This window comes from Pleurodeles waltl, chromosome 10, assembly GCF_031143425.1.
Source record: "Pleurodeles waltl isolate 20211129_DDA chromosome 10, aPleWal1.hap1.20221129, whole genome shotgun sequence".
Taxonomy (NCBI): domain Eukaryota; kingdom Metazoa; phylum Chordata; class Amphibia; order Caudata; family Salamandridae; genus Pleurodeles; species Pleurodeles waltl.
In genome coordinates this window covers 1065046199-1065066800 of record NC_090449.1, presented here as the reverse complement: position 1 = coordinate 1065066800, position 20602 = coordinate 1065046199, and the positions used below count along the sequence as shown (strand labels likewise).

Sequence of the window (20602 nt, the reverse complement as noted above, 5' to 3'; positions counted from 1 at the left end):
GAAGACTTACTTAGCAGAATCGGGCTGGTAAAGGCAATGACACGCGTGAAAGGGCTGCTATATTTGTGCCCATCTATAACATTAGATTAAATGGCTAAGTCTCTGACCCTATCGAAATAAAACAAGGCACAGGATAGGGATGCCCAGTCTCCAATAATGTTTGCACTGGCAACCCACCACTCGCTGCATATCAAGGGAATTTCATAGGGACAGGGAAATCCAGTTTGCATCATGCAGGCTGCTACTTTCCCTATATGCAAACATAGTACGAATAATGTAAGAAAAAAAAAGTACATCTAAACATATGAACTGATGAGATTTGGAAATGGTCGGTCTGTCTACAAATTAGTCAAAGTCAAAAATAATGCTGCTTACGTCGGGCACGTTGGCCTCTCCATTGCAGCCACAGAGTCCAATATCTAGGGGAAAATTTCACAGAGTAGTCGGCCATCATGAAGGACATTAAGGTAAGACAATGGACAACATTGCTCCTAATGAAGATAAATGGATGAAACTACCAATAACAATGGCTGGTAGAATTGTGAATGAAAATAGTAGCAGTAATGCCGCAACAGTTGCATCGATTCCAAAATCCTGGTGCCGCTCACTAAACAATTAAATTGGTTTAGGCCAGAAAACAACCCCGAATGACTTAGAATGTAATACAAAGACTAAATATGAAGGTTGGTGTCGCTGAAATATACCGTTTGATAGCACTGACACAGGATGCTCGCGTTTGTTTCATAACATCAGGCAGATCCCACACTGAGGGGTGGAAAGAGGGATATCGATGCAGATATTAGGTGGCCACAGCTCATGTCATCTCAACAAACCACAAACTTAACTTTTGATAATTCTAGAGCGTCCCTGAGATGAGTACAATCAAGGAGCGCATGTAAAGTACTTTGTGTTGTATCAAGGTTCAGCTCCTTTGTCCTCTTTCTGAACACCAATCAGCTAACACGTTTCGTCTGGCATCACTGCCACGTCTTCCTCAGGGCTTGGTAATCAAAGTTCAGACCAACTCGGAGATATCGCACAATAGACACAATGTTCATGAGTGCATCAAGTTAGATCTCAGTGAGTCTCCCAAGTACAGGTCTCTGTATCATTAGTGTTCCCAACAGTATGTTCTGGCCACGGTGCAGGCCCTAGTCCCAATTGTCATTAATCAACCACTCTACAGTTGCAGCATCTTAGATCTAAGCGCACCCTTTGATCAAACTTTAAAGTGGGAAACTGAGTCCTGATGAGCTAATCAGTGATAAAGGACCTGGTTACACCAAGCAACGAAATACACAGTAAATGTTATAGTATGGGCACGGCAAGGTTGACAAAGGTGTGCTCATTGAACAGAATATACTCACCAAATTTACCGCTAGTTAGAAACCCTAAATTTGAGATCACTTTGGAGCCACTTGCCGCAAAGAGGTTGCATGAGAGGGGGGGTTCTCATTCAAAGATTTATACATTGATAAAAGCTCTATCCCTCTGGCAGTATACTTAGGAAGGGGTAAACCTTCACCACTGGTGATCTTTAGCACAGATTAAGGGAAATTGTGATACATTAATACATTAGAAAATGTTCGCTGTAAGGAAATGCCTCCTTGGCATGGTTTCCTCCTAACATTTTGCCTTTGCTGATGCTAAGTTTTGATTGAAAGTGTGCTGGGACTCTGCTAACCAGCCCCAGCACCAGTGTTTTCCCTAAACTGTATCTTTGCTTCCACAATTGGCACAGCCCTGGCACTCAGCTAAGTCCCTTGCAACTGGTACCAAGGGCCCTGATACCAGGGAAGGTCTCTAAGGGCTGCAGCATGTCTTATGCCACCCTGGGGACCCCTCACTCAGCTTCACAGCTTGTGTGTGCTGGTGGGGAGAAAAGACAAAATCGCATTGGCACTCCCCTCAGGGTGCCATGCCCACAAACCACTGCCTGTGGCATAGGTCAGTCACCCCTCTAGCAGGCCTTACAGCCCTAAGGCAGTGTGCACTATACCACAGGTAAGGGCATATGTGCCAGAGCTCTATGCCCCTACAGTGTCTAAGCAAAACCTTATACATTGTAAGTGCAGGGTAGCCATAAGAGTATATGGTCTGGGAGTATGTCAAACATGAACTCCACAGTTCCATAATGGCTACACTGAAATCTGGGAAGTTTGGTATCAAACTTCTCAGCACAATATGGCTACACTGAAATCTGGGAAGTTTGGTATCAAACTTCTCAGCACAATAAATGCACACTGATGTCAGAGTGCAATTTATTGTAACATGCACCCAGAGGGCATTTTAGAGATGCCCCTTGAATACCAATCCAACTTCTAGTGTATGCTAACCAGTTTCTGCCAGCCTACCACACCAGACATGTTGCTGGCCACATGGGGAGAGTGCTTCTGTCACTCTGTGGCCAGGAACAAAGCCTGTACTGGGTGGAGGTGCTTCTCACCTCCCCCTGCAGGAACTAACACCTGGCGGTGAGCCTCGAAGGCTCACCCCTTTTGTTAAAGCGCCCCAGGGCATCCCAGCTAGTGGAGATGCCGCCCCTCCGGCCACTGCCCCCACTTTTGGCAGCAAGGCTGGTGGAGATAATGAGAAAAACAAGGAGTCACCCACCCTGAGCTGAGGTGACCCCTGCCTTGAGAAATCCTCCATCTTGAGTTTGGAGGATTCCCCCAATAGGATTAGGGATGTGCCCCCCTGCCCACAGGGAGGAGGCACAAAGAGGGTGTAGGCGCCCTCAAGGACAGTAGCCATTGGCTACTGCCCTCCCAGACCTAAACACACCCCTGAATCTAGTATTTAAGGGGTCCCCAGAACCTAGGAAATCAGATTCCTGCAACCTGAAGAAACAAGAGGACTGCTGACCTACAAGCCTGCAGAGAAGACGGAAGACGACAACTGCTTTGGCTCCAGCCCTACCGGCCTGTCTCCTGATTCAAAAACCTGCAACCAGAGACTCATCCGACAGGGACCAGCGACCTCTGAAGCCTCAGAGGACTGCCCTGGACTAAAGGACCAAGAAGCTCCCGTGAGCAGCGGCTCTGCTCAACAACAGCAACTTCTTTGCAACAAAGAAGCAACTTTCAAAGACTTCACATTTCCCGCCGGAGGCGTGAGACTTCACACTCTGCACCCGATGCCACCGGCTCGAGATCCAGAGAACAAACACTACAGGGAGGACTCCCCGGTGACTGCAAGCCCATGAGTAGCCGGAGACGACCCCCCGGACCCCACACAGTGACGCCTGCAGAGAGAATCCAGAGGCTTCCGCTGACCGCGACTACCTGTAATAAGGGACCCGACGCCTGGAACCAGCATTGCACCCGCAGCCCCCAGGACCTGAAGGAACCGAACCTCAGTGCAGGAGTGACCCCCAGGCGACCCTCTGCCTAGCTCAGGTGGTGGCTATCCCGAGAAGCCCCCCCCCCCCATCGCTAGAGTGACCCCCGGGTCCCTCCATTGTTTATCTGAAACCCAACACCTGCTTTGCACACTGCACCCGGCCGCCCCTGTGCCGCTGAGGGTGTGTTGTGTGCCTACTTGTGCCCCCCCCCACCTCCAGTGCTCTACAAATACCCCCTGGTCTGCCCCTCGAGGAAGCGGGTACTTACCTGCTGACAGACTGGAACCGGAGCACCCCTGTTCTCCATAGGCACCTATGTGTTTTGGGCACCACTTTGAACTCTGCACCTGACCGCCCCTGAGCTGCTGGTGTGGTAACTTTGGGGTTGCTCTGAACCCCCAACGGTGGGCTACCTTGGACCCAAACTTGAACCCCGTAGGTGGTTTACTTACCTACAAGAACTAACAAATACTTACCTCCCCTAGGAACTGTGAAAATTGCACTGACTAGTTTTAAAATAGCTATATGCGATTTATTTGAAAAGTATATATGCTATTGTGATTATTCAAAGTTCCTAAAGTACTTACCTGCAATACCTTTCATTTGAGATATTACATGTAAAATTTGAACCTGTGGTTCTTAAAATAAACTAAGAAAATATATTTTTCTATACAAAAACCTATTGGCCTGGAATTGTCTTTGAGTGCGTGTTCCTCATTTATTGCCTGTGTGTGTACAACAAATGCTTAACACTACTCCTTTGATAAGCCTACTCGACCACACTACCACAAAATAGAGCATTAGTATTATCTCTTTTTGCCACTATCTTACCTCTAAGGGGAACCCTTGGACTCTGTGCATACTATTCCTTACTTTGAGGAGGTGTAGGAAGTTGGCTCTGTATGCACTATTTCAAACAGTTTCTGTTCACGATCTGCAGGTCGCAACCTGAGGAGCTATACACTGTTCTCTATCTCTGGCCAAAAATGATATGATCACAATTTCTTCTTAGAGGACTTTCCAACTCACTCCACCTTTGTTCTTGTTGTGGAACAATGCTATTTTGATCACTAATTTCTAGAAATATTTCCCTTGAAACTGTTTTGATTTCAATTTCTATTAGTTTATCTCAAGATTTTTCTCATGATTGAACTATAAGCGGTTGTTCTTCACTCTCTCCAGAAGAGCTGCTCATTGAAGGAAAGATGCACCCCTCACCGTCACGTGACCAAAGATTTGAAAGGTTCACCTATTAACATGTTTAAGCTAACACCAAAACAGAGGATGAAATATCACCTTGGATGGTTTATCTTAAAATTGTGTTCACTGAAGGCACATCTTGCAGGAAGGACACAATCTGCAAGTGCCCATAGGGAACTAGTAAGATGTCTTCACCTTAATGGCCAAGAAGCATGCCTGGTGAGCTGAATCACATTTCTTATAAAGCTCAACACCATGGGGTGAACAAGCCAGCAGAGAGAGTGCACCTGGGATCTCAACTATGAAGTTATGTTTGTCTCATTATCAGACAGGATTTCCTCTCATTGATGGAGACCCTAAATATGAGCAAATGGGTTAAAATACAGTGTACAATCTGTGCAGGAATTATCTGGCGAGAATACCCACAGGAGCCAGTTCATGTAGGGGTAGACAGGAAGGCACTGGCAATGCAGATGCTGACATCCTCTTTTTTTAAAACCCTGGGTGCCGAAGTACAGTCCCCCCCCCCCCAAAAAAAAGAATGCAAATTTAAATTATGGGCCTAGAACCATAAGCCTGAGGAATTATGTGACAGTTTCCAGGTGGAAAGGTGAAGGTATGCACCACGAAGATGAAGGGAGATCAACCAATCATGTTCCTAGAGGACCTACAATATGCCCTGCCACGTTGCCATATGCATAAGAAGCTCAAAACTACGCTTGAATGCAAAGCTTATTCCTTCCGGGAAATAAAGTATCTGGAACAGTCCCCTTTGGGTCTCTGAAAGGGGGTTGCTCTCTGATACTTTCGGGAGCATAGGCGCCCTCTTAATTTAAGATCTTTGGGCAAGGGAAGGAAGGGTTAATAGGGTGTTGGGAGGGACTTTCGGAGAAAAAATTGGAGTGAATAACCCAACTTCATTACGCAAAATACTCAATCAGCTGAAATGATCTTGAACAACTGAGGCCACCTGTACCATGACAAGAAAACCTGGCACAGCAAGTATTCAGCGGCTCAGTGTTGGTGGAGTGGCGGAAGCACGGTAGGGGATTTATATATCTCTCTCCCTCCCTCTCCCTCTCCCTCCCTTCCTCCCCCCCCCCGAGCTTCCTTGTTAAGGGTTTTGTTGCTCAGAAGGCTGAGCCTGCAGCTTCTACTTGTTAAACTGGTGACTATAGCCTTAATACTTTGTGCTGGTAATTTTATTTTATTTTTTAATACAGGTGATTCAGGATCCAAGGCCGTCGTAGTGGCCCATCTCTGTTTCAATCTCTTAAGAGCTTTCTCCAGTCCGCTCAAAAGAACTTCTAATCGTTAAAGACCTTGGACATCCTCAGAAAATCTGTTCAATGTCTCCTGGCCGTGCTACATCATAACTCCCTGTAGCCCAACAAGGAGGCTAGGCTACAACCAGCATGGATCTTGTACACAGCTTCTATACCAAGTTGAAGCATCCCATTAAAAAAATAAGAAAATATTTGGCACTCTAGTTCCTTCATACACATCCCAAAACAGCTCATAAGACTACTTAGTTGAAAGCTGTCTGCTGCACTCTCAAAGCTGGTTTACATTGTGCTTTTTTGCCTTCTCCTTCAGCTCTCAGAGAAGAGCTCGTACTTTCGGACAAGTTGCTTACCTTTGGTAAAACCTTATCTGGTAGAAACAGTATCTAGTTACAGATTACTTACCTGAGACTTTCCACCAGGTGTCAGTCTGGATCTGCAGATTTTTTTTTCCTGCACACTGATAGGTGGCATCGATCGGCTCTGCCTCAGTTGTTGCGTCGTCCGCGCCGGATACAACATTGCAGGTCCTAAATAGGCGCTACCCCAGCATGTGCCCATCAGTTTCTTTTCACGACTTTCCATGTCAGAAGCACAGAACCATGAAGAACACTGACCACTGGTGTGTCAGAACTAAGGCTCTGAAAGGGGGGTCTTTGTCCCTAGAAATCAGTTCACAGAGCGGGGTGGATGGGTGGGTCGGTAAGGAAGCTGCAACTAGATATTATCACACCCAGATAAGGCGTTATCGAAGTTAAGTACCTTGTTCACCTGATAAAAGACATCTAGTTGCAGATTTCCAACCTTAGAATAGATACCCAAGCAATACCATCCCCGGAGCTGGGTCTGAGAACTAGGACCATACTAGAAAGTCCTGCATGACTGAATGGCAAAGTGACTGTCTAGGCAGTAGTGTTTAGTAAACGTGTGCAGATGCCCACATTGTCGCTTGACAGATGTCAAGGACAGGAACTTTGCATACTAACAGTGGTCACAGCTTTTGCTCAGGTAGATGGGCATGCAGACCCTCCGGGGGCTGATTTGTGGCCAGTGCGCAGCAGATCTTAATGCAGAGGACGACCAGTCAAGTGATAATCCGCTTATGCACTGCTCGACCTTTCTTCGCATCCTTATTCCAACAAAGAGTTGATCATCTACCCGGAATTCTTTTGCACGATCAAGGTAGAATGCAAATGGTATTTTGGGTCCAAGTGGTCTGGAGTGTCTCCTCTGCCTTAGATGTGGGGATGTGGGGATGTGGGGATGTGTAAAAAGTAGCCATGACCACTATTGGCAAAAAGGAAGCCCTAGTGTGAAGCACCACTTTTTCAGGAGAAATGAAAAGGTAGGGCGGCTTAGATGACGATGCCTGCAGCTCACTAAGGTAATGACCACAAGACAGGCTGTTTTCAAAGTGAGAAGCCACAAGGGGTTCAAAAGGAGCGCACATCAGAAATGTCAAAACCAAATTGAAATCCCATTGGGCATCATGAACGGAGGAGGAAACCTATTTACAATAGGACACTTAAACAAAGAAGGTTGATCAGGCAACATCAAGCAGAAATTGCAGACAAAACCTTTGCGAGTGCCCATGGCAGAGCCCTGTTAGGCCAGAGAAAGTATGAACAACATAACCTCAGAGATGGGCGGGGGGGCAGGGGGTCAATAGATTTGCCACAAATTTCTTCCAAAAACAGGCATAAATCATTTCGAGGGGGGTATGCCTGCCAAGATAACGTCACAGACTTTGGTTGGAAGGTCAATTCTCTTCCAGGGGATCCTCATCAAAGTAATAAACATTGAATATTCCCGCCCTTGTGCGGGGACCCCGGAGCATATATATAAAATACATACATATTATCATGTGTAAAACAGCAATGCAGGCTATAATCATAAATAGGCTAAAATGCTTTATTTCTATGCAAGTTTTTTTTTTTTTATATTATAAAATCACAATAGATCATAAATATCTACCTAAGCCCCCAAAAACTGGACTTAGGGAAGTAAACAGCAGTAAATAGCAGAGAAAAATAGAAAAAACTACATTGAAAATCAATGAAGCATTCTTAGCCAATAGGCTGCATGCAGGTTAACACAGGAGAACCATAAAAACTTTGGCACCGTGCCTTTAAGACCCTGAGCACCTCCAGTATCCCACCATGCCTCAGGGGTGAAGGGAAGGTGACAGTTGGTTCACAGTTAGGTCAGTTCTTTTTTCCGGCTTCTTCTGAGAGGATCCTGGAGCATTGAGCTCTCAGTTTTTCTGAGTTTTTCTTCAGAAAAATCCTTAAAAATAGTGTTTTTCCTGTTTACTCGACAGATAACATCTTTTGTCTGAGTTTGGAAGTCTTTTTTGACAGAAAATGCCATCTCTTTTTGTAAAATGTCCTTCTTGTGGGAAGAAGAAAGCCCAGTCAGACCCACACTCTCTGTGTATTGTCTGCCTGCCACAGAGTCACTGTCCTGACACCTGCAAGTATTGTAAGAACATGTCAAGGAGGACTCTCAAAGACAGAGAGAAGATCAGGCTACATGGGCTTCAGGAGAGGAAAAAGTCAACATCCTCTTCACTTCCCAGACCTACAGCAGAAGGAATGGCCCGATCGACGTCGACAGGTAGGATTGTGCCTGTTTGTTCTCCATCGACGTCATCGGCACCACCGTCTCACCGGCATAGATCGCCGTCGACTGCGACCAGACCGACGTCGAGGGACAAAACGTCGAAGCATGGACACAGGGGTACATCTCCGTCGACGGCAGGCCGCCGTTCGGCGTCGAGCCATCTCTGGCGCTCCCGTTCGCCGTCGAGAACGTCTCACCCCTTGGCGTCGAAGGACACGACACCAAAAACACCTCGACGGCATGAACATCCGCCGTCGACCACTCGCCACTCAACGTCGAGACACACGACGGCGAGGAGGTCCAGGTCCCGCGATAGGCGATCGGCGTCAAGACACTCGACGGCAAGACCTCCGACGTCAAGACCTTCGACGTCGAGGATACAATCGACGTCGACACAACCTTCAGCTGTGTCACAGGCAGTAGAGCCAGCGGACAAAGCTCCCTCACCGGTGGTCTCTATAAGGAGTGCATCATCCCATTCCAGAGCATCGGGGCATGTTTCTCCCATCACTCTATCACCCAGATGGTTAGAGAGCCTGAATAGACCGGCAGCATCCCCGGATTCACAATACTCTAGGATGTATTCTCCTACTGCCTCATTACCGAGAACGCCATCGCCTACAGCTAGAGCAGGACGGGCTCGTTCTGCTTCTCGTCAGCCGACCACAAGACCTGCACACACTGCTACAGCCTCTCGGAGCAGGTCCCGTTCCCGAAGGAGAACCAGGTCACGAACACCACGCAGAAGATCACCTTCTTGGTCTTCTTCAGGATCGTCTGTTGGGCGCTACTCCCCCACACTCACAGATTCTCCACCTGCTAGGATTTCCCCGGTGGATGATATCACCACTTTTAATGAGGTTCTTCTAAGGGGAGCGCAGAAGCTAAATATTGAGGTACCGGAGCCGGCCACCTCATCCTCAGTTATCTTTGAGACCCTACAACACAGATCAGTCTCGAGAAAACTGCTGCCTCTAGTACCGGGTTTGCTGCAACCGACTATGGACACTTTTCTGTCTCCAGCCACTCTCAAGTCTGCCCCGGCTAGGATTCAAAAGAAATACAAAGCTCCGGAACAAGATCCTTTATTCCTGCGGAAGGATCCGCCACCGGACTCTGTGATCTTAGCCGCAGCCAGAAAAACACACTCTGTGGCATGATCTTCCACAGTCCCCCCGGATAAGGAGAGCAGACACCTAGACTCTCTGGGGAGAAAGATGTGCGGTACGGCGGCATCTGCTATGAAGGTCTCCAGCGCCTCAGCACTTCTGGGCAGATATGACCGCTCTCTGTGGGACTCACTCCACAGATTTACAGAAAAGTTGCCCAGGGAAGATAGACAGGACTTCCAGGAAATCTTGCAGGAAGGGGGCCTAGTATCTAACCAGGTCATCAGCGCGGCGGCGGACGGGGCGGATTTGGCTGCGCATGGGTATGCGCACGGAATCTGCGCTAGGAGGTCTTCCTGGCTACGGCTCACGGGTCTGAAACAGGAAGCACAGCAGCGCATTTTGAACCTCCCATTCAGCGGGAGTTCGTTGTTCGGTACCCACGCGGATGAAGAGATGGCCCGAATGAAAACGGAAGTCGACACGATGAGGGCAGTGGGCCTGGAACGTAAAAAAGACTTCAGGCGGAGGTACAGGCCGTATGACAGACGACCATTCCAGCAGAGGGTTCAAACCCCTCACTGGTCTCAGAGGCCACAACAACGACAGGGACGTCCCCTGTTTCAGGCACGTAGACCCACAAGAGACCGAGGGTCAAGTAGACCTCAACAGTCTACAGCAAAGACACCATCAAAGCAATGAGGCATTGCTTCCCTCAGCACTGTGCACCACTCCGGTGGGGGGAAGTGTTACGCATCATCTTCGCGAGTGGCACTCCATCACAAAAGACAAATGGGTGCTCAATATTGTCGAACATGGCTATTCTCTCCTTTTCAAAAAACCTCCTCCACACTTGCCGCCAGCAAGGTGTTTTCCTTCTCATCTCAGCCTGCTACGCAAGGAAGTTCTCGCACTCCTACAAAAGAAAGCTGTAGAAAAGGTTCCTCCGGCACAAAAAGGAAAAGGGGTGTACTCCCGTTACTTTCTGGTGGCGAAAAAAGGTCAACAGGGCCTCTTCAGGACAATTCTGGACTTCCGGCTCCTGAACAAGTACATAAGAAAACAAAAGTTCAGGATGCTAGCCCTTCACCAGATTGTCCCGCAACTGCATCAGGGAGACTGGATGTGCTCCATCGACCTACAGGATGCATATTTTCACATCCCAATAGCAACCAAACATCGGAAATTTTTACGTTTCCAGATAGCGTCACAGCACTACCAATTCAGAGTCCTTCCATTCGGCCTGAAGTCTGCACCCCGAGTCTTTTCAAAATGTGTAGCAGTGGTAGCGGCACACCTTCGAAGACAAAAAATATTCGTCTACCCCTACCTGGACGACTGGCTAGTGAAGGCCTCATCTCCGGATCAGGCGAGAAAACATCGAGATATCGTTCTAAGAACTTTCGAGTCTCTAGGTCTTCAAATCAACCACGACAAGTCAACCTTGATTCCAACACAAAACCTCCACTACCTGGGAGCGATACTAAACACAGAGCTCCAAAGAGTGTATCCTTCGGAGGAACGACTTTTATCAATCCACAGGAAGTGTCAACAACTATTAACAGCCGATGCACCTACAGCTCGTCAGGTGACATCGCTTCTGGGCTCCATGGCTTCATGCATCTTCATTGTCCCGAATGCCAGGCTACGCATGAGGCCCCTTCAGGAGGCATTAGAGAACAATTGGAGCCAAAAGACTGGTCACTGGGAGGACAGAGTTCGACTACCAGCAGTGGCTTTTCAATCACTACAATGGTGGATGCACAGACCTCATCTGTCGATAGGTTCTCCGTTTCACCAGACAATTCCAGTCGACACTCTGGTAACGGATGCGTCTCTTCAGGGTTGGAGTGCTCATCTGGGTTCCTTCCAAGCTCAGGGTCTGTGGTCCGACAAGGAAAAGAACTATCACATAAATCTACTGGAACTCAGAGCAGTCCATCTGGCTCTCAAATCTTTCTCTCCATTGGTTCAGGGGAAATCTATCCTAATTCAGACAGACAATACAACCACAATGTATTACCTGAACAAACAGGGGGGAACAAGATCACTACCTCTGTCTCGAGAATCCCAAACGATATGGCATTGGCTCCTGGCCAGGGGAATGTCTATCACAGCGGTACACCTGCCAGGTCAGCAAAACGTAGAGGCAGATTTCCTGAGCAGACATCTGGAAGACGCGCACGACTGGGTCCTACACGACGAAGTCGTCGAGGACATCTTCGGTCAATGGGGTCGACCCCAGTTGGATCTCTTTGCAGACGAAACAAACAAGAAATGCCCAGACTTCGCATCCAGGTTCTGCCGTCCGGGATCTCAAGGGAATGCCCTGTTGATCAACTGGTCAGGGACATTTCTCTACGCCTTTCCACCGATTCCCCTCATACCGGCAGTAATAACAAATTTTACAACTCCAGAACCAGAATGATTCTGATAGCGCCACAATGGCCCCGCCAATTCTGGTACACGGACCTACTCAACTTATCGGAAAGACCTCACAGGAGGTTGCCGTGCAGACCGGATCTCCTGAGCAGAATGGAAGGCAGAATCCTACATCCCAACCTTCCCTCTCTGAGCTTGACAGCATGGCTCCTGAATTCCTACAGTATGGGCACCTAGGGCTCTCACAGGAGTGCATGAGCATCTTGAAAGAGTCAAAACGACCTTCCACGCGGCGTTCTTACGCTTTTAAGTGGAAGAGATTTTACATCTGGTGCTCTCAACAAGGTATAAATCCCATACGAGCTCAGGAGGACGTCATACTGTCCTATTTACTTCATCTGGCGAAGTCTGGTCTGCAGGTATCTTCTATTAAGGTTCATTTGTCTGCAATTACAGCGTATAGTAAGTCGCCTTCTCAGGAATCCTTCTTTACGATACCTGTAGTCAAGGATTTTTTAGAAGGCTTGAAAAAGGTTTTTCCTCCCATTCGGAGACCTTCTCCCCCATGGGAACTGAATATAGTCCTGTCAAAACTTATGGGCCCTCCTTTTGAACCTATCCACAAGGCCTCTTTACAGCACCTTACGTGGAAGACGGCTTTTTTGGTGGCCATTACTTCAGCGAGGAGGGTCAGCGAAATTCAGGCTCTGTCTTGCAGAGAACCGTACACGGTTTTTCACGATAATAGAGTGGTTCTGCGAACTCACCCATCTTTCCTTCCGAAGGTGGTGTCAGAATTCCATATCAATCAGACTATATCTTTACCGACTTTCTTTCCCAAGCCGGAGACTCCGGCTGAGAAAGCATTGCACTCTTTAGACTTGAAAAGAGTGCTGAAATTCTATTTGGACAAAACAAAACCAATTAGACATTCTAACCATTTGTTTTTAAATTATGGTCATTTAAGAACAGGAGAGGCAGCGTCTAAACGAACGATATCAAGATGGATTGTGTCTTGTATTGTTAACTCTTACCAACTGGCTAATAAGAGATTACTGGCTAGGCCAAAAGCGCATTCCACAAGGGGAAAAGCGGCTACTGCTGCCCTCCTTAACAATGTACCAATTTCCGAGATTTGTAAGGCTGCTACATGGAAGTCTGTGCATACCTTTACTAAGCATTACTGTTTAGACTCGGATGCAAGAGCGGATGCCCAGGTGGGGCAAGCCTCTCTTAGAAATCTATTTGCATGAATATTGAAAATGTCACTTACCCAGTGTACATCTGTTCGTGGCATCAGTCGCAGTAGATTCGCATGTTTTTGCAATAGCTCGCCATCTGGTGTTGGGCCGGAGTGTTACAAGTTGTTTTTCTTCGAAGAAGTCTTTCGAGTCACGGGACCGAGTGACTCCTCCTTCTGTCTCCATTGCGCATGGGCGTCGACTCCATCTTCGATTGTTTTTCCCCGCAGAGGGTGAGGTAGGAGTTGAATTGTAGTAAAAGTGCCCATGCAATGGAGTGACTAAGTATGTACCTACTTATGGTTGAGATGATACATATACAAATAGTTGAAGGTAACTTCCAAACTGCTACAGGCTCCCGGGGAGGCGGGTGGGCACATGCGAATCTACTGCGACTGATGCCACGAACAGATGTACACTGGGTAAGTGACATTTTCAGTTCGATGGCATCTGTCGCTGTAGATACGCATGTTTTGCATAGACTAGTAAGCAGTTATCTCCCCAAAAGCGGTGGATCAGCCTGTAGGAGTGGAAGTAGTTTGAAATAATGTTCTTAATACGGCTTGACCTACTGTGGCTTGTTGTGCGGATAACACGTCTACACAGTAGTGCTTGGTGAATGTGTGAGGCGTAGACCATGTGGCTGCCTTACATATTTCTTGCATTGGGATGTTTCCTAGAAAGGCCATGGTAGCACCTTTTTTCCTGGTTGAGTGTGCCCTTGGTGTAATGGGCAGCTGTCGTTTAGCTTTAAGGTAGCAGATCTGGATGCATTTAACTATCCATCTGGCTATACCTTGTTTTGATATTGGGTTTCCTGCATGAGGTTTTTGAAATGCAATAAATAGTTGTTTAGTCTTTCTGATGTTCTTTGTTCTGTCAATGTAATACATCAATGCTCTTTTGACATCTAACGTATGTAGTGCCCTTTCAGCTACGGTATCTGGCTGTGGAAAGAACACTGGAAGTTCCACTGTTTGATTTAGATGGAACGGTGAAATAACCTTTGGCAAAAATTTAGGATTGGTCCTTAGGACGACCTTATTTTTGTGAAGTTGTATAAAAGGTTCTTGTATAGTAAACGCCTGAATCTCGCTTACTCTTCTTAGGGAAGTAATGGCGATGAGAAATGCCACCTTCCAGGTTAGGAACTGTATTTCGCAGGAGTGCATGGGTTCAAAAGGTGGACCCATAAGTCTAGTTAGGACCACATTTAGGTTCCATGAAGGAACAGGTGGTGTTCTTGGTGGTATAATTCTCCTAAGTCCCTCCATGAATGCTTTAATGACTGGTATCTTATATAGGGAAGTTGAATAGGTAGTCTGCAGGTATGCAGATATTGCTGCAAGGTGTATTTTAATGGAAGAGAAAGCCAGGTTAGATTTCTGTAAGTGAAGCAAGTAACCCACTACATGTTCTGGAGTTGTGTGTAATGGTTGTATTTGATTGATATGGCAGTAGCAAACAAACCTCTTCCATTTACTTGCATAGCAGTGCCTGGTGGATGGCCTTCTGGCTTGCTTTATGACTTCCATACATTCTTGGGTAAGTTGTAAGTGCCCGAATTCTAGGATTTCAGGAGCCAGATTGCTAGATTCAGCGATGCTGGATCTGGGTGTCTGATCTTTTGGTTGTGTTGTGTCAACAGATCTGGCCTGTTGGGCAATTTGATGCAGGGTACTACTGATAGGTCTAGCAGCGTTGTGTACCAGGGTTGCCTTGCCCAAGTTGGTGCTATTAATAGGAGTTTGAGTTTGTTTTGACTGAGTTTGTTTACCAGGTAAGGAAGGAGAGGGAGAGGAGGAAAAGCGTAAGCAAATATCCCTGACCAGTTCATCCATAGGGCATTGCCTTGGGACTGTTTGTGTGGGTATCTGGATGCGAAGTTTTGGCATTTTGCGTTCTCCTTCGTCGCAAACAAGTCTATCTGAGGTGTTCCCCAGAGTTTGAAATAAGTGTTCAGAATTTGGGGGTGAATTTCCCATTCGTGGACCTGTTGGTGATCTCGAGAGAGATTGTCTGCGAGTTGATTTTGGATCCCTGGTATAAATTGTGCTATTAGGCGAATTTGGTTGTGAATTGCCCAACGCCAAATTTTTTGTGCTAGCAGGCTTAACTGCGTGGAGTGCGTCCCCCCTTGTTTGTTTAAATAATACATTGTTGTCATGTTGTCTGTTTTGACGAGAATGTATTTGTGAACTATTATTGGTTGGAAAGCTTTTAGTGCTTGAAAAACTGCTAGAAGTTCTAGGTGATTGATATGCAGTTTTGTTTGATGTACGTTCCATTGTCCTTGTATGCTGTGTTGATCGAGGTGTGCTCCCCACCCTGTCATGGAAGCATCTGTTGTTATTACGTATTGTGGCACTGGGTCTTGGAAAGGCCGCCCCTTGTTTAAATTTATGTTGTTCCACCACAGAAGCGAGAGGTAAGTTTGGCGGTCTATTAACACCAGATCTAGAAGGTGACCCTGTGCTTGAGACCACTGTGATGCTAGGCACTGTTGTAAGGGCCTCATGTGCAGTCTTGCGTTTGGGACAATGGCTATGCATGAAGACATCATGCCTAGGAGTTGTAACACCATCCTTGCTTGTATCCTTTGTGTTGGATACATGCGTTGTATGATGGTGTTGAAATTTAGAATTCTTTGTGGACTTGGAGTGGCTACTCCCTTTGATGTGTCTATTATGGCTCCTAGGTATTGTTGTACCTTGCGCGGCAGAATGTTGGATTTTGTGAAGTTGACGGTGAACCCGAGTTTGAAGAGGGTTTGTATGATCTGATTTGTGTGATTTGAGCACTCTATGAACGAATGGGCCTTGATTAGCCAGTCGTCCAAATATGGGAACACATGTATTTGCTGCCTTCTTATGTGTGCAGCGACTACCGCTAGACATTTGGTAAAGACTCTTGGTGCGGTTGTTAATCCGAAAGGCAGTACCTTGAATTGATCATGTATTCCTTTGAATACAAACCTTAGGTATTTCCTGTGCGATGGGTGTATTGGTATATGGAAATAAGCATCCTTGAGGTCTAAAGTTGCCATGTAGTCGTGCAGTTTTAGCAATGGTAATACTTCCTGTAGTGTGACCATGTGAAAGTGGTCTGATTTGATGAAAGTATTCACTACTCTGAGGTCTAGGATTGGTCTCAGTGTTTTGTCTTTCTTTGGTATCAGAAAGTACAGTGAGTAAACTCCTGTGTTTATTTGTGTGTTTGGCACTAGTTCGATTGCATTCTTTTGCAATAGTGCCTGCACTTCTATCTCCAGGCAATTGGAATGATGTTTTGTCAAATTCTGTGCTTTTGGTGGTATGTTTGGAGGGAATTGTAGAAATTCTATGCAATAACCATGTTGGATAATTGCTAGAACCCAAGTGTCTGTAGTGATTTCCTCCCATGCTTTGTAGTACTGACTTATTCTTCCCCCCACTGGTGTTGTGTGGAGGGGGTGAGTGACATGTGAGTCACTGTTTAGTAGTAGGGGTTTTGGGGCTCTGAAATCTTCCTCTATTTCTAGGGAATTGCCCTCCTCTATATTGTCCCCGAAAACCTCCTCTATACTGTCCCTGGTAACTGGACGGTGTTGCCTGTGAGGTGCTGGCTTGTGTGCTCTGACCCCGAAACCCCCCTCTAAAGGGTGTTTTACGAAACGTGCTGTAATTTCCTCTGCTCTGCGGGGAGTAGAGTGCGCCCATGGCTTTGGCAGTGTCTGTGTCTTTTTTGAGTTTCTCAATCGCTGTGTCCACTTCTGGGCCGAACAGTTCCTTTTCGTTAAAAGGCATATTGAGAACTGCTTGCTGAATCTCTGGTTTAAAGCCAGACGTTCTGAGCCATGCATGCCTTCTGATAGTTACAGATGTATTAATTGTCCGTGCAGCTGTATCTGCAGCGTCCATGGAGGAGCGGATCTGGTTGTTAGAAATGGTCTGTCCCTCTTCAACCACCTGTTTTGCCCTATTTTGTAGATCCTTGGGCAGATGTTCAATGAGATGTTGCATCTCATCCCAATGGGCTCTGTCATAGCGCGCAAGTAGTGCCTGGGAGTTCGCGATGCGCCACTGGTTTGCAGCTTGTGCTGCGACTCTTTTACCAGCTGCATCGAACTTGCGGCTTTCTTTATCTGGGGGTGGTGCATCTCCAGATGTGTGGGAGTTGGCTCTTTTTCTAGCTGCTCCTACAACGACAGAGTCTGGTGGCAGCTGTGTAGTGATGAAAACCGGGTCCGTAGGAGGCGCTTTATACTTTTTTTCCACCCTTGGTGTGATTGCCCTACTTTTGACCGGCTCCTTAAAGATTTCTTTTGCGTGCCGGAGCATACCAGGGAGCATAGGCAGGCTTTGGTATGAGCTGTGGGTGGAGGAGAGTGTGTTGAATAAAAAATCATCCTCGACCTGTTCTGAGTGGAGGCTTACGTTGTGAAATTGTGCTGCTCTGGCCACCACTTGAGAGTACGCAGTGCTGTCCTCTGGTGGAGATGGCTTGGTAGGGTATGCCTCCGGACTGTTATCTGACACTGGTGCGTCGTATAGGTCCCATGCGTTCTGATCTTGGTCACCGTGGCTCATGGTGGTGTGAGCTGGGGAGTGTGATGGAGTTTGTGCTGGTGAGACGTTAATCACGGGCGGTGGAGAGGGTGGTGGAGTAACTCTTTTCACCACTTTTGGTTGTGGTGTCTGTTCAGTCTGGAACTCCAACCTTCTCTTTCTTCTAATAGGGGGAAGGGTGCTTATCTTTCCTGTCCCCTGCTGTATGAAAATACGCTTTTGCGTATGGTCCACATCCGTTGATTGTAGCTCTTCCTCAAACCTATGCTTTTGCATTTGTGAGGTTAGCGAGTGCTCTTCTGTATAAGAGCCTGAAGCTGGGTCGGATGCAGCTTGTTTCGGTACCGAAACCCTGTCAGCGTCCTTTTTCGGCTCCGAGGTGACTTTTTTCTTTTTCGGTGCCGAAACCTCTCGGCGCCGATCTTCGTCGGGCCCGCTGTCTCGGCGTCGAGCCGTGTCAACACCGGCATCTCGGTGTCGACGCTTGTCTCCAGCACTTACTCGGTCCCGAGAAGGCTGTGTGCCGGTGTCTCGACCGGAGTCGGACGATCTCGGCACTGTTTGGGCCTTTTTCGGTGCCGACGGTCGGTCACCGAATTTATGGGTCGAGCCATGGCCTGGTGGCAGTGGCGTCCCCTGGGCCTTGTAAATGTTCCTCTGAGTGGATTTCGACGTCTTACTCACGGTTTGTGTATCGTCGAATCCTTCGGAGTCCGAGCCTTGGATCGAGAAGGTACCTTCCTCTTCTTGTTCCTCGAACTCCCGTTGGGCTGTCGGTGCGGACGCCATCTGAAGTCTTCTGGCTCGACGGTCTCGGAGTGTTTTTCGGGACCGGAACGCACGACAGGCCTCGCAGGTGTCTTCGCTGTGCTCAGGTGACAGGCACAGGTTGCAGACCAAGTGTTGGTCTGTGTAGGGGTATTTATTGTGGCATTTGGGGCAGAAACGGAACGGGGTCCGTTCCATCGGCGTTCTTCAGCACGCGGTCGGGCCGACCAGGCCCCGACGGGGGATCGAAAAAACTACCCCGAAGGGCACCGGAGCTCTTCGATCCTTCGACGTGGTGTTGAATCTAACTACGCCGAACCCGAACGCAACAATACCGACGAAAATCTTCCGAAATTTAGCTATTTTTCCGTTCCGAAACTCGGAGCGACAGGAACACGTCCGAACCCGATGGCGGAAAAAAAACAATCGAAGATGGAGTCGACGCCCATGCGCAATGGAGACAGAAGGAGGAGTCACTCGGTCCCGTGACTCGAAAGACTTCTTCGAAGAAAAACAACTTGTAACACTCTGGCCCAACACCAGATGGCGAGCTATTGCAAAAACATGCGTATCTACAGCGACAGATGCCATCGAACATATCTTTTCCTGCACTTCTTTCAGACAGTCCGCAGAGTTTAGGGATGGGCTTGCTAATCTATTCAATGTTTATGACTATTGATGAGGATCCCCTGGAAGAGAAGGATAAGTTACTTACCTGTAAATCCTAGTTCTCTTCCAGGGGTATCCTCATCAAAGTCATAAACAACCCACCCTCCTCCCCGGACTCAAGTCTCCTGGAAGTGCAGGACAGATTATCTTTCTGATCAGTTACACAGATTGTCACCGTAAAAAAGTACTGACCTAACTGTGAACCAACTGTCACCTTCCCTTCACCCCTGAGGCATGGTGGGATACTGGAGGTGCTCAGGGTCTTAAAGGCACGGTGCCAAAGTTTTTATGGTTCTCCTGTGTTAACCTGCATGCAGCCTATTGGCTAAGAATGCTTCATTGTTTTTCAATGTAGTTTTTTCTATTTTTCTCTGCTATTTACTGCTGTTTACTTCCCTAAGTCCAGTTTTTGGGGGCTTAGGTAGATATTTATGATCTATTGTGATTTTATAATATTAAAAAAAAAAAAAAAAAACTTGCATAGAAATAAAGCATTTTAGCCTATTTATGATTATAGCCTGCATTGCTGTTTTACACATGATAATATGTATGTATTTTATATATATGCTCCGGGGTCCCCGCACAAGGGCGGGAATATTCAATGTTTATGACTTTGATGAGGATACCCCTGGAAGAGAACTAGGATTTACAGGTAAGTAACTTATCCAATCTGTCAACTGTCGCCACTCGCTCTCCATGCAAGAAGGTTGACAGGTTCAGGTGCAGAGCCCTCCCGTGCTGCTGCGACAGAAGATCCTCCCGCAGGGACAGTCTGATCTGAGGATCGATGGTCATGCGCAATAGGCCAGGATACCGAACTCTCCATGCCCATTCCACAGCCACAAAGATTAATTGGACCTGGTTGTTCTTGATCTCTTGAGAACTCTGGGCAGAAGTGCTAGGGGCCGAAAGGCATTCAGGAGGCCTGAGTTCCACTCAAGATGAAAAGCATCTCCAAGCAATTGCTGGCTTGGAAACTCCAAAGCGCAATACTGCTGACATTACGCATTCTTTGCAGAGGTGGAGGCAAACTGAACTTTTACAAGGCTGCCTCAGTTTATGGTGTACACCTATGGTGTGGCATGCAATACTGAGTCCAGGCAACCCTTTAGTGATGGTGAAGAGGTGTCCAGATAGCACAAGCTCTCTAGGAGTAGCTGAGGCGAGTAGCTAAAGCTTATCCAGTAGAAATGTAAAGCACTTGCAATTCCACAGTAGTCAGGCAGTAACTCATTCACAAGAAAGAACCACACAAGTGTTGCACAAATTAAGAGTACGTTATTACAACACTACTACTAAACTAGCATTGGTATATTCTCCCTTTGGAGATATCTATATACACTATGTATACAAAATAACCAACATAAATAGCATAAGAATACACAGGGCCCCATGGGAGGGCTAGACCATATGCTAAAAAAGTGGAATGTGAAATAGT

General features: G+C 47.1%; 1 protein-coding gene across 2 annotated transcripts in view; it reads right to left on the bottom strand.

Annotated features, from left to right (window-relative positions):
* The window catches only part of ANKRD28 (ankyrin repeat domain 28), a 496481-nt gene that overhangs the window by 36887 nt on the left and 438992 nt on the right, over positions 1 to 20602 (bottom strand). The window lies entirely within an intron of this gene.